Source organism: Mustela nigripes, chromosome 15, assembly GCF_022355385.1.
Source record: "Mustela nigripes isolate SB6536 chromosome 15, MUSNIG.SB6536, whole genome shotgun sequence".
Lineage (NCBI taxonomy): Eukaryota > Metazoa > Chordata > Mammalia > Carnivora > Mustelidae > Mustela > Mustela nigripes.
Window position 1 is genome coordinate 82,002,705 of NC_081571.1, and position 19,136 is coordinate 82,021,840.

Sequence of the window (19,136 nt, forward strand, 5' to 3'; positions counted from 1 at the left end):
ATCTGCTCTCCTGTTTGTCTTCATGCCTTCACCCTTGGCCACGCTGTGATTCGAGGTGAGGCCTCTTGCTCGGTGCCTGCCCAAAGGAGGGAGGAACCTTGGCTCAAATCTGCTCTCCCTACGGCACCCATGCATGCACACGCACACACACGCACACACACCCCTCCGGGCCACCCTACCACCTGCCGCTGTTGGAGGAAACTCGACCCTGTGGGTTTGACCCTGGGTCGGGGCGGAGGGCGGGTGTGCTGGGTCTGCTAGTGGGCAGAGCTACAGTTCCTAAGTAGCAGGACCCAGCCTGCCCCCCACCCTCTGCTCCTTCTCTTCTGTAAAGTCTGGTCAGCAGGTGGTCTGATGGCGTGGCGGTTAGGGACAGGCAGGCCCTCCCTAAGCAGACAGAGCCTGACCTCTCTGCCCCAGCTTGCCGTGATACCCGAGGTGGCGGTGGCTGGGCAGAGCCTGCCGTCACGGGGGAAGGAGTGGGGAGCAAAAGGCGTTGCTTAGGTCCTGGAACTTTGCTTAATCACTAACCTAAACTGTCCAATTTTGCAGGCCCCGGACAGACACCGGGGAGAGCCACAGCCATGCCCGCGGTGGGTAAAGGGGTGTTTATTCCATGTCCAGGTGTAGACATTTGGGAGTGTGACAACCCCAGCAGAGACCTTCCTGAGGAAGAAGACAAGAAAGAAACCTGCCTCCGAGGCGCCGCCAAAGCTGCCGGAATCTTCCGCGTGGTAAGTACGGTTGGATCGAAGATCCGTTTTAAAATGACCAAGATGGGAAACTAGCACGCGCGCGGCTGAGAGGTCTGGAGGCACCTGTGTCTGAAGATGCACCATCGTCGTATCTCCCTGACACGGTGGGCTCCGCTGTCTTCTGCTGTCGGCCTGCGCGTCCCCCACTCCAGGAGGGGCGGCGGGTCTGATAAACACGAACCCATTCTTCCGGGTCAAATGTCACTAAAGGGATCCTCTCTGCGGGTGTGAGCCAAGCCAGTGCCAGGACGCTTCTGCGTGTGTCTGTTAGCACACCCATCCCATTGTCTCATGACTTCTGTGACCCATGTCACCCCGGGTTGTAGCTGGGGTCTCTCTCCTCAGCTGCGAGCTCTCAGAAAGCAGGACTCGTGACAGACGCCCTCCCGTAAAGCCCGACATCGGTCCCAGTGCAGAAACGTGAATGAACGGACCAGGGATGGCCACCGAAGCCGTCCTTCCTCACACACGCACCAACCAGATCAAACAGTTTAATTTAGAATAATCTGTTCATCATGCAACACATTGTTACAGTTTTTTCTAAGTCTTTCCACTCTTCTCCCTGCGTCACAAGTGATGTGTCCAAGCAGCAGGTTTCTGGACGGGGACTTGGAGACGTTTCCACGGGCTTTTCTTCCCTCTCGGTCGTCTGTCTGTCCAAGCACCGGCTATAAGGCACCGTCGTCGAGAATGTAGGGATTCGGGGAGCCTGGGGCTCAGCGGGGGAGCATCTAACTCCCGATGCCGCGCGGGGCGTGATCTCCGCGTCGTGGCCCAAGTGCCAGGTCGGGCTCCAAGCTCAGCAGAGAGTCTGCCCGGGATTCTCGCCCTCCCTCTGCCCCTGCCCCGCTCCCCCTCACACGCGCTCTCTCTCAAACAAATAAATACACGAAACAATGAGAGATTTGTCCCCCCGACATGCGTTCATGGATGAGCTCTGACCAGTCCCTCTGCAGCCTCGGTGTGCATGCGACTGACCGGGACTCGGACGGTGCCGGGGAGGGAGGTGGCCACCGCCCAGGTGAGTGCGCCCCAGTGGACACTGTCATTCATGAAGGTCTCGTGCGCCCCAGTGGACACTGTCCTTCGTGAAGGTCTCCCCCTCGGGCCACTCACTCTCTCTGCGGCGTCACTGCGCGCTAGTTTGGGAACTGACGAAGCAAATCACCAAACATAAAACGAAGATTAGGGCCGAAGACGGTAGCGCTTTCCTCCTGAGGCGGAAGCAATGTGGGAGAGAGGGGCCTTTGCTTCTAGGAGGATCTCAGAAGTTAGAGAAGTTCTGCTCCGCACACAGACAACATCCGACGTTTTCAATTCAAAGATACAGCCGTGCCCACGTCATCAGACTTTGTGGTGTGCATACGCTCAATTAGTTATACCTGCAGCAGGAATTTTGTGGGAAGAGCTCTGTGTTCAGGTTCTCACTGAGCAGATGGCGAATTCTTTTTCTGACAGATTTCTGTGTTTGCATTTTGCATCTCAGGCGGCCGTGCAGAAACCCAGGAGAGGTGCTCTGCATTGGAGAAGTATGCGGCAGCTGCACTGCGCTTTACAAGCACTCCATTCCCCCCTGCTTTGGCTAATGGAAAAACTCGTCTTGTGGGGATTTTCGGGTGATAGAGGCGCCCCTGAGGCTGCCCCCCGGAGCAGGGGTCACAGGACAGGCTGTCCCGTCCAAGGAGCCCTCACTCCCGCCTCCAGACCGAGAGCCAGCCTACGATTTTCCGCCAAAGTTTGGAGGAAAAACGATCCAATCTTGTGAGCCCTAGCAAGCTAGTAGTGAGTTAAAAATTACTAGTGGGCTTCTTGTCTTCCAGGAGCTTCTGCCTCGGCCCATCCCGCTGCCGAGATGCTCTTTGGGACAGCCCTGTCTCCCGCCACTTCACCGCAAGTTTTCAGATCTCCTCCTAACAGGTCGGCCTGCTTTCCTTTCTCAGTGGACCATTCCAGCCCGTTCCCACCCTGCTGTGGGAGTCAGCTTCTAAAATGCAAACACAATTATTTTACTAAGGAATCTCCCTGGAACCCAGGCTGAAGTACCAGATCCCCAAGGTTTGCAAGCAGTACGCCTTCCCCATCCTGGGAGCACCTGTTCCTGCCTCGCACAAGCCCCTTGTGCACCTGCTCCAGCCGCACGGAGCTGCCTGCTGACCCCAGAGGACATGCTCTGTCTCCCGGTCCCTTCTTCTGCCTGTTTTGCATTCACGGATGCCCTGTCCCCCTCGCTGCAGCCCTGCTCTCTCTGCACGTGGTGACCACACTGAGTGCGTAGCTTTGCTCCCCTCGAGCCGGGTCAGCATCAGGTGTCCCGAAGACGGCTCCCCACCGACAGCCGGCCGAGAGACTGCAGCTTGAGAAGCGAGGCTGGGAGGCTGGGCGCACTCACGGTGACGGCCCAGGAAGGACCAGCCGGGTGGATGTGAGCATCGAGGGACAGCTGTGGGCAGATGTGGGGTCTGCCCAGAGCCACAGCGGGTCATGCTCCCTGCCGGTTCCTGGGCCGGGGCACCTGTCTGTCTGCATGGGGCGGGCGTGCTGTGGCCACAGGGACAGGAAGGGAAGCCAGGGCAGAGGAAGGACAGAGGGAAACTGTGCTGGAGGATTTCACGCGCATCCAAGATCACGAGCAGGGCTGGGGGTCACCTTGACCGTGGCTGAGGACTAGAGGCGGCGGTGAAACTGAAGCCCACAGGCCCGCAGGGGACGGGCAGGAACACGTGGGCCGTGGGTCAGAGACGCCACCGGGGAGGTGTGCTCCCAGCCAGCGGCACAGGAAGGCACCGGCGAGAGGACATGAGTGAGGAAGACGAAAACCAATGGGGGAGAACAGAGACTAGTGAGTACCCTGGAATGTCCGTCTCCTGATCCCGAGGGCGCGCCGTCTGTGGAGAGCACTCAGGGTTCAGGTGGCAAGCCTGAGGGAGGGGAGGCGTTTGCCATGGTCTCCGTGTCCCTCAGCCTCTGCTCCTGATGCGCACGTTCCCGTGGCCACGTCCAGGGAAGACACTTGAAGCCTCCCCAAAGATTTTTTTTTTTTTAAATAAACTGTTTTATAAAAACAAGGGTGTGTGTGTGTGTGTGTGTGTGTGTGTGTGTGTGTGTGGTGTAACAAGGGCTTTGTAGGAACAATCTCCCCAGTCTGCTCCCCTCCCCCACCCCCAAAAAATGGGAAAAGTTTTTATTTGACTGAAAGGGTTGGGGATCTCCAAGGACAGCGACGCTGCTTGGAGACCTTTATGCAAATCTACGTCGAGTCAGCCACAAACCCTTGCAATGAACGATTTCTCATAACCATAATCCCCGTCCTGGGAGGCTTTCCTTTCTCTGAAATACATGAGCTGTACCTCAGGAAAAATAAAACCTACAACCTACCGTTTCTGAATCATCAGACGAATGTCTAAAAATCCATCTCAAGCCAACACGCAGTTTAGGTCCGACTGGATTGTAAGGGCTGCCGTGAAAATCCCTTCCTGGAATTATTTCAAACACCAACCTCCATGTGTTCACAACAAAATCAAGACGGTCGACTCGGGTGTCCATTTCTGGACCCTTGACAGGATGGTTCTCAAGGGTCTTCGTTCGTTTATTTTGCATGTGTGGAATTTGAACGCATCGGCTCTCCCTGCTTTTGACTCCAACCATTTTTACAAGCTCTATAAATAGAAGATATTGATGTTTCTAAAAGGGAGTATGCTCTGTCTTGCATTTTCTCCAGCAAAAAGGGAAGGATGGAGTGCGGGTTTCTATCCACAGCGACGACTGCCCTTCACCTCCAAGCGAATTTCCATTCCTTACAAAGAACCAGACACAAAAGGAAGGCATCCTGCCTGTTGAAACAGAATCCCTTGAAGGCGGCCTCCCGTCTGGTTCAGAGCCCCCCAACTCCTTTCCCATCTCCCCCACCGAGGTGGCCATCAACGCTGTGCTCTGGCTGCCTTTGGAATAATGCACGGGGCTCCCAGAGCTTCTGAGGGATTTTTAAGGGCAGAGTGCCGATGTGGCTTCCCCCGGGAGAACAGAGGGGTCATCATCTCTGATAATTGGGGCCTCCCTCGACCCGGGGGTACAGGCATCAGTCACTTCCTGAACGGAGCCTCCCTGTCCCACTGCCCGGCCTCGAAGCTTCCGGGGGCTCATAAATATGCATTTACAAGCGCATCTGCAGCGGGAAAAGGATAAATCCCTCTAAGCTATCGCGACACAGAAAGTACACGGTGCAGTGTTTGCCAGGAAGACTGACTCGCTTCTCCTTTTCCGGTGAAAACAATTTAACCTGCGTTCTGAGTCCAAGATTCCCTCTCCCCCTTTCCCATTTGATTTTGTGACCTCGAACATCTCTCCCAGCGACAATGCTTTGGGAGCCTACGACCTGTCAGTGTGCCCCGAATCACAGCCTGCTCACTGGCACCGCGTTCATGCCTCCGTCTACAACATCCAGTCTCACGTCCTACACGACGCGGGCTCCCCGCGCTACTTCCAGGGACCGCTGAAAAGACCGGCGCCCTGCAGAGCCTTCCGAAGGGGTTTCTGTGAGTTGTGATGGCCAGGCGAGGGAGCATGCCGTTTCTCAACGGCAGACAAGAGAGTGACGCGCACGTGTTGCAAATGACATCCATGACCACCACCAGCGAAAAACGTTAAGGGGAGAAACGAGCCAGTGTCCTTGCCCTGTCCCCGCCCAGAGGCCTGCCCCTCCCCCATGCCGCCATCTGTGCTGGCTCTTACCCTAGATTTCTCTAGGAACAAAGCCCTACCTATTGATTCTCCTTGAAGTCACTACCCTGATCCCCCTCCCTCTCCTAGTGCCACCAGAAGACACGACTCCCAATGGTGATCCCTTTGTCTGTGGAGTTAGGGTCTGAAAAGCCATGTGCACCCCTTTCCTGGGCTGAGTTTCCAATGTCATGGGGTTTCAAAGGTTCACTCAGGTTCCAAACCGGGAGGAAAAATTCAGGGTCTGCCCTTTCCGATTTTCTTCCAACGGTTTCTAGAACCCACGTTAAGAAAGAATTCGACTCAGGTTGTGTGTCGCCCAGGAAAATCAGAACACCCTTCCCGGCGAGTCCCGGGCTGGTTAGAAACACTACTTCATCACACAATCAGCATTTTATTAAAAAATTAATGCCTGTGAAATGAGTTTTTGATACAAAGCTGTGTAGCTGTGACTTTTATTTTTTTTTGGTTTTAAAAACATTCATCTCTTCAATAATTCATCTTTTATTTCTTTAGCCTCACTAAATATTAAACAGGTGAAAGTTAAATATTTGAAAACCTGGTGCAGCCCAGGAACCTTCGAGAAGGTACACGGTGGGCACTCGGGCACGCCTGCCCCCTGGTCGCCTTCCTTAAGGCATGGCGACCTCAGCTGTTGGTGGCTGTGGGTCAGTGTTTTCCTCGCTTGGCTCTTACCCGTGGGGCAGGACAGGTCCCCACTCGAGCACCTTTGCCTCGGAGCTGCAGCCAGCGTCCCAGAGGGTTACGTGTGATCTACCGCAGAAACGAGATTCCAGAACATGGGTGGACAAGCACCTGTTATCAGCAGCTGGGCCCTCCCAGCTCAGCAGTTAAAGGGCAAGCTGCGATGCCTTGACCGTGGTCCACGTTGGCTCAGCAGCCTGGCCGGCTTATGAGTACCCCTCCCGACTCTTGTTCCCTCGCCCTTATGACTTAGTGGTCACCAGCTCCCCGGGCTGGCTCATGGAGGCCACAGCAGCGTCCCTTTCCTGCTGAATAATCAACATGATTTCACCGGAGTTGATCTGAGCTCAGAGATGAAAATTCCTTTCCTCTCTGGCCCCCTGATAACTCACACCTTTTAATTATTAGCAGTATTAGTTTCCAGTAGGCTGAGAAATTAATCTTAGAATGAGTGCTTGGGACATAACTTCCAGAGTAATTTTTCTCTGGTGATTTCCACACGCGCTATCAGCATGGCTGTGTTTCTGGGATGCCTTGTTAAGACTGACGACACTTACTACGCTATCAATGTTTAAAAAATGTCTGTGCCTTACAGATAGTACGTGCATAGTGACTGAGAGGTGACGGGGGTGCTTTAAAGTAAGTGTCCTTGGTTTTCAATGCCCAGAGTAACAGAAACAAATGCTTACCCTATTTTTTTATTTTATTTTATTTTACTTTTTCAGGGTTCCAAAATTCATTCTTTATGCACCACGCCCAGGGCTCCACGCAATCCGTGCCCTCCTTAATACCCACCACCAGGCTCCCCCAACCCCCCAGCCACCCACCTCCCCTCCAAAAAACCCTCAGTTTGTAAGGTCAACCAGAAACCTCAGTCCCAACCAGAAGACTCGCATTTCCTGTTCAGAACAAACACCAGAGAACAAATCTGTGAAGGTCAAACCACGCTGTGCCGATGGTTCTAAATCCAGCCCCAAACACTATTTTCCACCTACTGGAAGAGAGTGAACTTGACCACAGCTCAGTTCGACCTTCTGATTCGGAGCCTCTGTAAACAAGCCCGGAGTGTGGTTCCGGAGGGAGCAGGGAGAAGGGCTTTGTGAAGAGTGTGGTCCTGGGACAGTGGGGGTGGCTCGGACTCCACCCCAGCCTCTCGACCCCACCAGCTCCTCCATACCAGACTCTGGCTGCTTTCCCACGCAAGGGCTTCTGATGGTGGCAACAAAGCTTTTCAGGAGGTGGAGAAAGCTTGGAAACACAATGGAAATGCTAATAGAGGACTCAGATCCCGCTTTCATGTTTTATTAATGACATCTGCACCATATTTGTAAAATAATTTGCATAATATGTTAATTCTCCGCGAGAGGGGGGAGTGGGAGCTCATAATAGCGTAGGAAATCTGCACTTTCCCCCACTGTACCGGGGCCTCGTACTGCTTCAGATTGTGTTTGTTTAAAATAGAGACCCTTCTTGGGCTTAGGTTACATTTAAAAGTCAGTCAGGATTAAAATTTTAAATCTGCTTGCGGGGATATAGACTCATTAGTAAATGTTCATCATGGCTTCAGACCCCGTATAATAGTTTTGTTTTAAAGACGTAGGAAAGATTCATCAGCCACTGAGCCAGCCGCCCGGGAAATGAGATGCGGCTGGAGCTCACAAAGGCACCGGGCGTCTGGCCCTGGCGCGGGCAGGAGGCTTCCCGGAGTCCCGCCCTTTTGACTCCTCAGTTCCCTCTCTCACGTTTCTTTTCATATAACATGGAAATGCCACACGACGGCTCTTTTCTTAGGTAGAGGGCTCTGTCAGAATTGTTCTAGAACTTTCTAGGGAGGCAATAAAAATGCTGGGCAAAGGAACCCGTTGAAGGAAAAAGACTTCAGGGCAGCCAAGTGCCCTCGGGCACATGACAAAGCCCAGAGCTGCTGGTGCAGGGGCTTCGGAACAGCAGCGGTGAGGCTTGGATTCTCCAGATGCCGGGTTGATTCTCCAGTGCTGGGTTGCGACTCTGCCGACAGTCCCTGTGCACGACTGAGCTTTGCCTTTCTAGCGTTGAATGAGTTAGCCTTATATCCACACGCACGAGCGCTGGTCACCCAAGTGGGCTCATTTCGAGGTTTTTGAAAAATAAACTTTGAATTCTCCTCGTTCCCCGCCCACTGGAGATTTGTAAGTTAGCAAAGCGCATCTGTAGATGACCTTGCGACTTACAAGCCAGAATGCTAGGGAGGATCCTCGTGATGGCAAACCTGCAGAGGAGGCTGTCCAAAGCACCTTCCTCAGACCCAGAAACGCTTAGTCACTGGAAATTCGGGGCAGATTTTCCTCTGCATCCATTGCCGTAAACTGAAGAGGGTCAAACAGAACACGGGAGAGCCCTCTCTTTTTGCCTTTGAATTCCAGAAGATGCTACTTACAGAATCGAGGCAGGATTTAAATGTGGCTGCATGGGTAGGGGAGACGACCAAACACTCAAAGAAGGTACAGAAAAAAGGAAGAAAGAATTTTTTTGGTGCTTTGCTTACGTCCTCCTCTGTTTCGCGAGCGTGGTGCTCATCCAGGACCAACACCTGTTGGGAGGAGAAGGTTGGTCCTCAGCGTTGGTCCAGATGAAACCCTTGTTCGTAGTTCTTTTGAGAGATGCCAAATTGCCCCAAGTACATGGCTGCTTGCTTCATCTTTAACATCGCGTGAATTTCAAGCTCTCTTCGGGATTTAGTGATTGGAGTCATCGAGTGAGGCTACGCACACATGAGTGGATTTCGCCGTTCCTTTCTTCGTTCACTGGACCAGAGCTCCTATGAGCGCAGACACCTACCCTGCTCCGGGTTTGAGAGGGCTCCTCTCTGAAGCCCGGGAAAATTTCTTTCTATGAAAACAAAGAAGTGAAATGGGGTGTTCAGTATTTTGACTCCATTTCTGAGGGTAATAATTGTCTAGGTGAATGTTGGCCAGGTTTTCCTGCGTACAGAAACACCTGCAAACTTACCAAGAGAGAACTGACTGCGGCACCAAGAAGCAACCGTGAAGACCGTGGGAGCCGGCAGTGCTATCGGCAACGGAATGAAATCCTCCACTGCAAGTGTCAACAGACTTGTGGGTCCTTCAAACACCTTTCCTGATAATTCCCTCCGAAACAGGCCAAAGACTGACACCAGTATCAGTGCTGGGGGAATGCTGTGCATTCACCCACTCACCCCTGACGTTGGACACAGCTCTGAGCATGTGCCCCCAAATTCACATGTTGGAATCTGAACCCCGAAGATGACAGTATTAAGAGGTGAGACCTTGAGGAGGTGATCAGGTCAGCAGGGCAGAGCCCTCTTACTTGGGATTCGTATCTTTATAAAAGAGACCCCACAGAGCTCCTCACCCCTTCCACCACGTGAGGACACAGTGAGAAGTCCGCGGCCAGAAGCGACCTTTCACTTGTCCACCCAATCTCCGATTTCCAGTTCCCAGAATGGCAAACAATCAATTTCTGCTGTTGATAAGCCGCCCTGCCCGTGCTATGTGGTCACAGCAGCCCAAACGGACCCAGACACTAACAAACTGCTAAATAAAATGCAACCTATCCTCTACCTTGACAAAGAGATCTTTATCATTACAGAATACATTAAGTGTGCATAGGTCTAGCTGTTCTGATGATGGGGTAGACATGTTTAGGGTGGTAATAAATAGTCACATACAAAATTAATACATTATTTTATATGTATTTCATGCAATCATCCTTGCCTTTATTTGAGAAAAAATCACTAGTTGTGGTGCTATAATGGAGAGGTTTTTCACATTGTTGGTGTTCTACTGATGATAATAGCATGTTAAACAATGTTTCTTGGGCCATCGTAGTTTTAAGATTTTTGTAGACATTGTTTGTTATTTTAATTTGGAAACATACCACAAGGCTGAAGCAATGAAAACTGAAATTATAAATAAAATTCTTAAGGTAATGCATAGATTTTGGAATAAACTGTGCGTTCTACAAATCACATTTGAACAATATAATGTGGTTGTATGGGGTGAGTCATCATTATTGCAGAAAATAACAAAATATTTTAATTTTATCCTATAAGTGACTATTATTTATATAGCAATTTTCACTTGAATTTTCACTTGTAGTGCATCTACTAAAGTATTTCTTTAGTCCTTTCCAATTTTTCGCTGGGGAGAAGGCTTTAATAAAACCAAAAATAGAAAAATGGCATTTATGGTCAGGACAGTCTCCTTAGAAATTCATTTCAGAATTATGTACCCAAGAATTTTCCTCACGATACTTGTGCAAAATACAAACCACAAATTAATGAGTGGCAAGAAAAAGCATCAGAATTTTCAGGCAAGTTGAACTGTGCTTTTGGAAATATTGTAAAACCTGTATTAACTCCTTTTATTAAAATAATGTGCAACTTGGCATTCAATATCCATTGAGTTCCCACGTGAAAAATGAGCATCCTGTTCTGATCTTGTAACATCTAGACCTACATATATACAAACTGAAGACTGACTTGACTTACTCAATGTTGCAAAGTGGTCCTCTTTACATTGTATCCCGTCATTGCGACATCTGTACTGATTCGCAAATACCTTGGAAACAAAATCTGTACCTGATGAGAAGCAAGGTCTAGAAGCTCTGCATTCATGGGGAACGGCCCTTCATTATGCAAGAGTCTGTTGCATCTGTGCTGAGAAGGATTTGACAAGCTAATTAATTTGTCTTTTCTTTTACCTCAGTCTTTCTGCCTCAAAGCCCCTCTGCGCTGAGACGCAGCCTCTCCACCTTGTGCACCGCTGACTCAACACTAACCCTCGTGCTTTTAGTTGTGGTTTGGGTCCAGGACAGAGTGGTGGTGTGGAGGAGGCGTTCCTGCGGATTGCTTCGTGCTGCATGATGAGCTCTGGGGGGTTCTGGGTCACCCCAAGGCCACACTGACAGCCCCGTAGCGGGACAGGAGCTGGGAACCCTGCAGACTAAGGTGAGGGCTCATGGACCGACTGGCTGGCCGTGCCATTCCCTGTCCGCGGATGACCGGGCCTGCCGGGGCCCTAGACGAAAGAATGAGGAAGGCAGAAGAAAGGAAGAGAAAGCCATATTCACCACAGGGGCAAACAGGGGGACCCGCCATTTTGTGAGAATCTGGGGAAGCACACTGGCCGTGGGCAGAACTGGAGAGAGGGAGGCATCAACCTTCCAGAGAAGGTGGGCTCCCCGCCCTGCCGCTGACCGTCAGACCTGCCTGCACGGGAAGCGGTGGTATCCTCAGCCGGTCGGGGCTCACCCAGCCCCTGCTGCATCGTGAGAACTGACCCGTCCCAACGATGACCAACATGTGGCTAACAGTTTGAGGCTTTGCCTCGATGCCGAACTCACAGTGCTGCCCCTGCAAACTCAGAGAAATACCAGAATCCAGCTGGAAAATGAAGCCTCCAGTACTCGCACGCCCCGCGGAAACCCGGACGCCCGTGCAGGAGTCGCGTCAGTCCTGCTCGCACCCGTTGCCTCCCACGGGGCGCTGTCCCAGGTTCCAAAGCAGCTCGGGGCTCCGTGCAACCCCTGCCTCTGGAGGCGGGAGACACGAGGGCCGAGGAGAGAAGACAAAATAAGGTCAAGGAGCCAGCCTGGATCCGTAAGCAGAAAACCAGCACGAGTCTCCGGTGCCAACCAGTGGATCCCAGAGAAGCTGTGTATTGATCCGTCTGGCGTGAGCTCACCCGCCTCTGCTGCCTGGTCCTCAGCTCCTCGACGGAGGCCGTGCATCTTTGAATTCTCAGGGCTTTGTCCCGGGCTGGGAAGCAGCAGGTGCGGCGGAGCTGTCGGCGGTCCGCAGCGTCCCTGCGGCCCGTGAGCTGCCCCTGCCACAAACTCCGCAGCAAGCTCTCACGACACCCGCCCTGCCCCGGGGCTTCACTGTTGTCCCTCTGTCCTCCTCTTCTTATACCAAACAGGCAGAATTTCGGGAAGATTCATTTAGTGAGGTTCACCTCTCCCAAGACACCAGTTCTGTGACATAGGTTGGGTTTGGGCTCCCGGTTTGGGAATTCTTTTTTTTTTTTTTTTTTTTTTTTGGATACAGCTTATATTATGTTAAGGTCTTTAAGCCAGACCTTAAAACTCTGTTTAGCCCAGAGTTTTATTGTCATGGACCAGGAATGGTTACAAAAGTCAAACGGTCTACATTCTACTGATTTCAGAAAGATGGGCAGAACATTCAGCACATCAGAGCAATGGTGTCCGTGGTGGGTGTTCTCCCATGTTTAAGTAAGAAGCTCCCCAAACCCCCAAGACCAGGGTATTTCAGTACATTCTGGGGCTTCGAGTGCTGTTAGATCTTCCATCCATCTCTGAGCCTAAGCCCCTTAGGCAGGGCTCAAGTACAGTAGTTGCTCAGTAAGTGCATGGGGAAGAAAGCAATGGAACCATGGAGGAAAGCAGAGGAGCGGGAGTCAGGCATGCATGGAGGGGGCTGCTCCCTGCCCCCCCCCACCCCCGTAAGTGGCAGAACCAGCTCTCATACCATTTTCAAGCTCTGACCTTTGCGGGCATAGTCAGAGAATTCCAGAACATCTTTGCCTAGCGGGGAGCATGTTGACCCCACGGGCCTGAGTCTTCAGGTCACCTGCTGCCAATATTCCTATCTGGCTGGTCCAGAGTGGGGTCCAGAGCCTGCACTCCTCACAGGACACAGGTGCCAGTGATGGGGGGTGGCCCGGGGACAGTCGGGACGGAATTGTCGCTCTGTGACGGGAAACAGAACTCCCAATGGCACTGAGGTCCGCACTCTGGGACAGACTCCAGCCTGATTTCTGAGAAAGACCGTGTGAAGCTTCTCGTTCAGTTGCCCGACAGCCCATCTCTGTGCCTAGTGGGCTGGCCTTCCCGTCGGGTCCTCTAGCATTTTAAGGGAAGAATTAACTCGACTCCTGCGTATCTGCCCACCGAGGTTTGTGAGCCGGTCCCCAACCAGTCATTGCGGCCATCTGCTTCCAAGGTCACGATCGTCATCATTCTCTCCTGCCGCCCCGCTGCGGGCCAGAGCCCGCTCTCCACGCGGTCCTATAGAGCGGGATCATTGAAGGGATGCTCTGGCACAGACAGCCCAAGCTCCGGACACAACGACTAGATACAATTAACACTTTAGTGAAGTCAGACCTCAGTATTACGTCTGATGATGATGGAAAGTTGCCTCAAGCTCTCTGTGAATGGAAGCTGTTTGTGCAGTTGTCCTGGAATCGTGGTGATCTGGCTGTCCAGTGAGATGTGAGTCTCCCCGGGCAGGAGCGGGCATCAGGACCGCGGTCCTCCCTCTTCAGAGTGGCGGGATGCTCCCACCTCCCGAGGGACAGGCCCTGCCGCGTGGGCTTCCTGATCTCCCTCGGGGCTGCCACAAAGCTCAAAATCTGGGTCTACTTTAGGCGCTCCGATGCGTCACCTGCTGGGTTCCCACGCACTGGGTCTTCTCTATGGTGCTTGTTTGCTTGTTTTCTTCCATTTTGTTTGCAAGGCTTTTGCTCCGGAAAGAGGAGATGTAGGCATTCCTGGAAAGTCAAAGTTTTATGGTGATAAAGGGCAAAATCAAGCCGCGTCGTCTTACTACCAGTTATCAATATGACACACCAGACAGGCAACAGTCCTCCTGGTTAGCAGGAACAAGCCTCGGTCGTGGACCTCGCAGCACGCAGGGGTGGCCCAGCAAGGCCAGACCCCCACTGCCGGACTTGTCCTGTTTCTACCGATCGTCCCCTCTGCTCCCACTTGTCACGGGGGACCTGGAAGGCTCCTCCTGCAGGAGTCCCGTGTTTATCCTTCACGGGGCTCTGAGCCGCCCTCTTCCAACCTCTTCCAACCTCGCCGCTCTTGGCTTTCACCTGCCTTCGAGCTCACAACTCCCCACCCGAATGTCCAGCTGCAGAACGTGTTCAAGTTCCAGAACACCTTGGAACCCAGCAACACTCTGCTGCTACAGCGAAAGTCTTGGGTCAATATTAGACAAGTCACGAGCGTGAGGTTATATCTGGAGTGTCAGCTATCCTCGAGGAAGATGAGCAAGCAGAAGGTGGGGTGATGCCAGTGTGTCTTGACTAGAAAGCTCTGTGCTGTAGTTGGATTGTCTCGACTCCTTTCTCTTGTAGATCCTTCGCGATGGCTCTAGCCCACAGTTTCCACCTGTTACTCGAAAACTCCATTCCACGGGCAAATAGGCTGCAGGTTGCAAAGCCCCTTGTCTCCTCAGGCACCGGATAGGGAGGCTCTATGAGAGCGACATATACCTGTAACATAGAGTCTCGTATGTTCCTGTAGGATGCCCCGGTGTTCCATGTTCCACTAGGATAGGAAGAAAAACTGTGCCCATTAAAAGTGACACAAGGCTCTCTTCATTTCAAACTTACGATTTCAACTTGTTGAGGTTTTCAGGATCTTAGGAAGGCATAACTGACACGCAATAAATTGCCTATCTTAAAAGTATACAGTGTCACCTGTCACATATGGGTTTATCGGCAAAGCCATCACCTCTTTCGAGAAAGCGAACTCACCCACCACCCCCAGATGCCTCCTCCAGCCCCTTCGTGATCACCCTGGCATCCGTCCCTTCCACACGCCCCCAGGAAAAGGCTGACCTGGTTCCTGCCTCTACAGATCAGCGTGCCAGAACCCCCTTATCTGGAATTGTACTGGTCCCTCTTTCTATCTGACTCCCTCCTCGTGGCTTCGCTGCCGTAAGGCCTGTCCGTCCGCACCAATGTGTGTGTCACCTGTTCACTTGCTCATTGCTGAGCGCTGGGCCGTGGCGCAAACAGGCCAGTTTGTCCTTCCGCTCACCCTGGGTGGGGCTTCGTGTTGTTTCCACGGTTTGGATATTACAAAGTCACCTGCTGTAAATAGTCCTGTACCTTCTTACGTGAAAATACGCTTTCATTTCTTTCGTTTTATGACCAAACATACAGTGTCTCTTGGCAAATGTTCTGTGCGCACTTGAGAAGGCTGTGTATTCTGTTGGGTCCTGAATCGCCCGGCGAGGTCAGTTGGTTGGCAGTGTTGTGCGAACCTTCTCTGTCCTTGCCAATTTTCCATCTTTTTGTATCAATTATTGAAGGATAGGCATCAACATCCCTGGCTGCGGATTTCCCACTCTTCTTGCACGTCCGTGAGTTCTTGTTTCACGTAATCATACTCTCTCTTGGGTTCATAAACCTCCAGGATTGTTGTTTTCTCTTGGTGAGTCATTTCCCTCATCATGATCACGTGAGCTTTCTTATCCTTCAAGTGTTTGGTTGACGGAACTATCGAGGGTTTTCGGCGCCCCATCATGCTGCAGGAAGAGCAGCTTAACCATGTGTGATTCGGGCAAGGGCAGCCTGGCTGTCAGGGCCGGGCAGGTGCCCAGGAACCCTAGAGATGCTGTAACGTAGAACACCAAGCGGGCAGGAAGACATCCTTACGGGGAGGGCGGCCGGAGCCCAGGACTTCGACACCTTAGTCCCTTGAGGGAGAAGCACAGACCCCAGTCCCCGTGATCAGTGATCTCTGCGTGCGTGGAACGGGTGACGCGTGGACGTCATTCCAGGTTTGTGAAACTGATTACTTTTGATGGAAATCTTCCAAGAATATTCTCTGGCAAGTCTTTCTTTCACCTTGGGTTACTGTCTGTTTGGACGGGGGAACTCTCCTGAGCAGAGCTACGCCGTGATGTGGGGAGCGGGAAATGTCACTGTGGGCTCAGTGTGTCACAGATGGGGCCTGGGGTCTGTGCTTCTCCTGGACGGGACTAAGGTGAGGAAGTCCTGGGCTCCGGCTGCCCACCCCGCGTGGGTGTCCTGCCCGCGCCACCCGGAGGGCTCTGCGTTCATCTTGTTGAAGACGCGCTTCCACTTGTGGCTCTGCCCGCATTCTGCCATCTCTGCACGGGGGGTCCCGAGCTCCGTCCACGGAAGACGCCCCGAACTGACTTTCCCGTGGACCCCGCTCCCCAGCATCCACGCTTACTCTCGGGTAATGAAAACGAGCGTGGATACGACCACGTCCAGGCACGTGTGTCCGCACATGCACACACACTCTCACGGTGGCCCGCGCTCGTTCTGTCCTCCGCCGTCTTCCCCAAGCTCCCCCGGGGGCGGCGTCTCTCATGTTTCTCCTCCTCCTCCCCTTTCCCACGGAACCCCTTTGCTCCGGATCCCCCTGAAATTCTCATTATGCCTCAGGCGTGCATTTTCCTTTCACTGATCTGTGCCAAGGATACACTTAACTATCGTATTTACACCAGAAAATCACTCTCCTCCACTCCGACAGAACTCAGCTTGTTCGCCTCCGCAGACGTTTCCTGCAGTCCCGGGGCCACCCGGCCCGTCCCTTCCAGCCGCCCCGCTCTCCGGCCGTGCCCGCGCCGCGGCGCCGACCGCCCGTCTGGCTCCTTCTTGCAGCTGCGTACCGGGCCAGCAGCCTGCCGCGGCGACGGCTCTTTCTCCGCTCTCACTCACACACGCAGGTGAACTGGCAGGGGCAGGTGTGAGGGCGTCCTGCCCTGCCCGTCCCTCCTTACAGACCCTGTGCCCGGTCCCGGCTTTCCTCGCAACACTCTGCCCGGGGAAACCCAGCAGCCGGCTGGTGGCTGGCGCCCGGCTGTGCGCGCCGCCCGTCTGCGCGCCCGTCTGCTGCCCTGCCTGCCCTCGGTCCCCCTCGTGACGGGTTCGTGCCTCCGCTGTGAACCCTCAACTTGCCCTTGGGTGTGTGCCTGTCGTTCCCGGGTTATCTCATTAACTCTCCATATAATGGGAGGGGATATTTATCTACCCTTTGGAAGAGCATTATTTCTGGGAAATACACCTGAATTCCTGGCAGAGCCTAACCAGGAGGACCATTGCCCCGTAAACAAAATCGCATCCGCACCGCACCTAAACGGTGTGTTCAAAAGGACTGCGTGCCTGCCAGCCAGCCCCAGCCGGGGCAGGGCACACGCATTCTGCAAATGTTTGCTAGAACCCTGGCCGCAGCTCTCTAGAACATTCTAGGATCTCAAGGGTATGAAGCAAAAAAGTCAGAATTTCCCTGTGTCTATGCTGGCAGTTCAAGACAAAAACTAGTAAAAACAACTCTGAAAACGGCATGTATAGAACTAAGATGGCATTTTCATGACCTTGACCTTGAATCACAGCCATGTATGAGAATGGGAAGCAACACTGATCGACTATTTTGTAAATCAGTACCAAAAAAAAAAAAAAAAAAAAAAGAAGAAGAAGAAGAAGAAGAAAAGAAAGAAAGAAAATTACAGACTGTCAAAGCAGAGAATTCATTCTTTTGTATACTCTATTCATTCGGCCCTAGTCAAATATCAGTCAGTTCCCCTGCCAGAGGAAAGGAACAGAGAGAGCCTGACTCAGGGATTTCCAAAACAATAGAAGTGCTATGGTTTTTAATGTATTATCCAAAAGTGGGAAACTTTTATTAATCTGCTCATTTTAAAACTTGGGAAAATCTTCTCGGTTTTGCTTGTGGAATAATTTGCCTAATGTCTAAGCTGATATTTTATTTTTGCTTGAACGTTCTCAAACTCAGCCGGCTTTTACCACCAGACAAAGATCTCCCAAGCACCGCGTGGGTATAAACAGTAACTGCGCTCTTTAGGCTTACTCCCTGGATCCTAACGTTAAAGATAAATTTTAAGTAGCTTCTAGGAAGTCTAAACAGACATGTCCACATCCCGAGTGGTCGTATACATTTTATGCAGATGCCCCAAGCTTTCCCAATATATCTGTTAATGTCCTGAAAAGAAAGAATTTTGCTGCATTGCCTTAAAGTATTTGGATTTTTAAATTTAATATACTTTGCTTTCCCATTCACAAGAGCATGACCATCTTCCAGTAAAGAAAGGAATACAATTCAGAGGATTTCTTTCAACTACATAATTTTCAATAATTCATAATGCCTTAGGATTTATTTTAAAAGAAGCAAGTCATCACCAGATCTTTTACATTAATTTCTGTAAAGCCACATTCAAAATTCATTTTGGGCCTCTGACAAAGCTTTTATATTAAGGATTTTTTTTTCATTTATTAAATTCACTTATGTGAGCCTTAACAAAAGCTGTTTACTTGAAGACTTAAACAGGCTATAATGTTTTCAGTGTGTTGAAAAATGTGTGTTATCTTTGTCTTTCGATCATTAAAGAAAAAAAAAAAAAGGAACAGACTTTCCGGCTGGTCCGCTCACTCTCAGATGATTCCAGTGTATTTCTGGCCCCTGCATTGCCGGTCTGTGCCCCCACATCCAACACACATGTCTTCAAAAACAGTTTCTGCTCTAACAAAACAAGAGTTTATGATTCACTTTCAGACTTTGTTCTTTCAACGGACTTATTTGTCCAGGAAAACAGATTTCCAAGACTTGCACACACAGCAGGATCTTTGTGCCCCTGTTTTCAGTCCTCTGTTGCTGGGATGACATGACTTTTGGCTCATGAAACATGCATGAGAGATACGTGGAGAAAAACACGATACTCTTGGGAGGTCCTTTCCCCCAGTGAAGCACCATCCGTAGCCCAGGGAAAGGACTGGCTTGTAAAATGACCCACGACAAGGAACCGAAACGCTTAAAATCCCCCGAAACGCTTAAAATCCCCCAACCTGCGGGGTGATGAGGAGGTGCTGAGAAGGCGTCTCTCTCCTGTGAGTCTGGCATGCCTGGACCTGCCGGCGTGCTACATTTTGATACATTTATCCTGTGCTACATTTTGATACATTTATCCAAGCTGCTTGTATCCTGTTCTATTTTCTTCCTGGCCGCTCCCTGCTCTGCCTCAAGTCCTTGCTGGCTCCCTGCTAGGAGTCTCCGTCGCCACTGGTTAAAATCACTGTCCCCGGATCTCCCCGGATCTCCCAGCCTGCCACCCACTCTGAGGCTGAAAGGCAGGTGTTCAATTACAAGAAACTGCTTCCTTCATTTCTACTTGGAGGAAAACCACCACTGCGGAGGGCG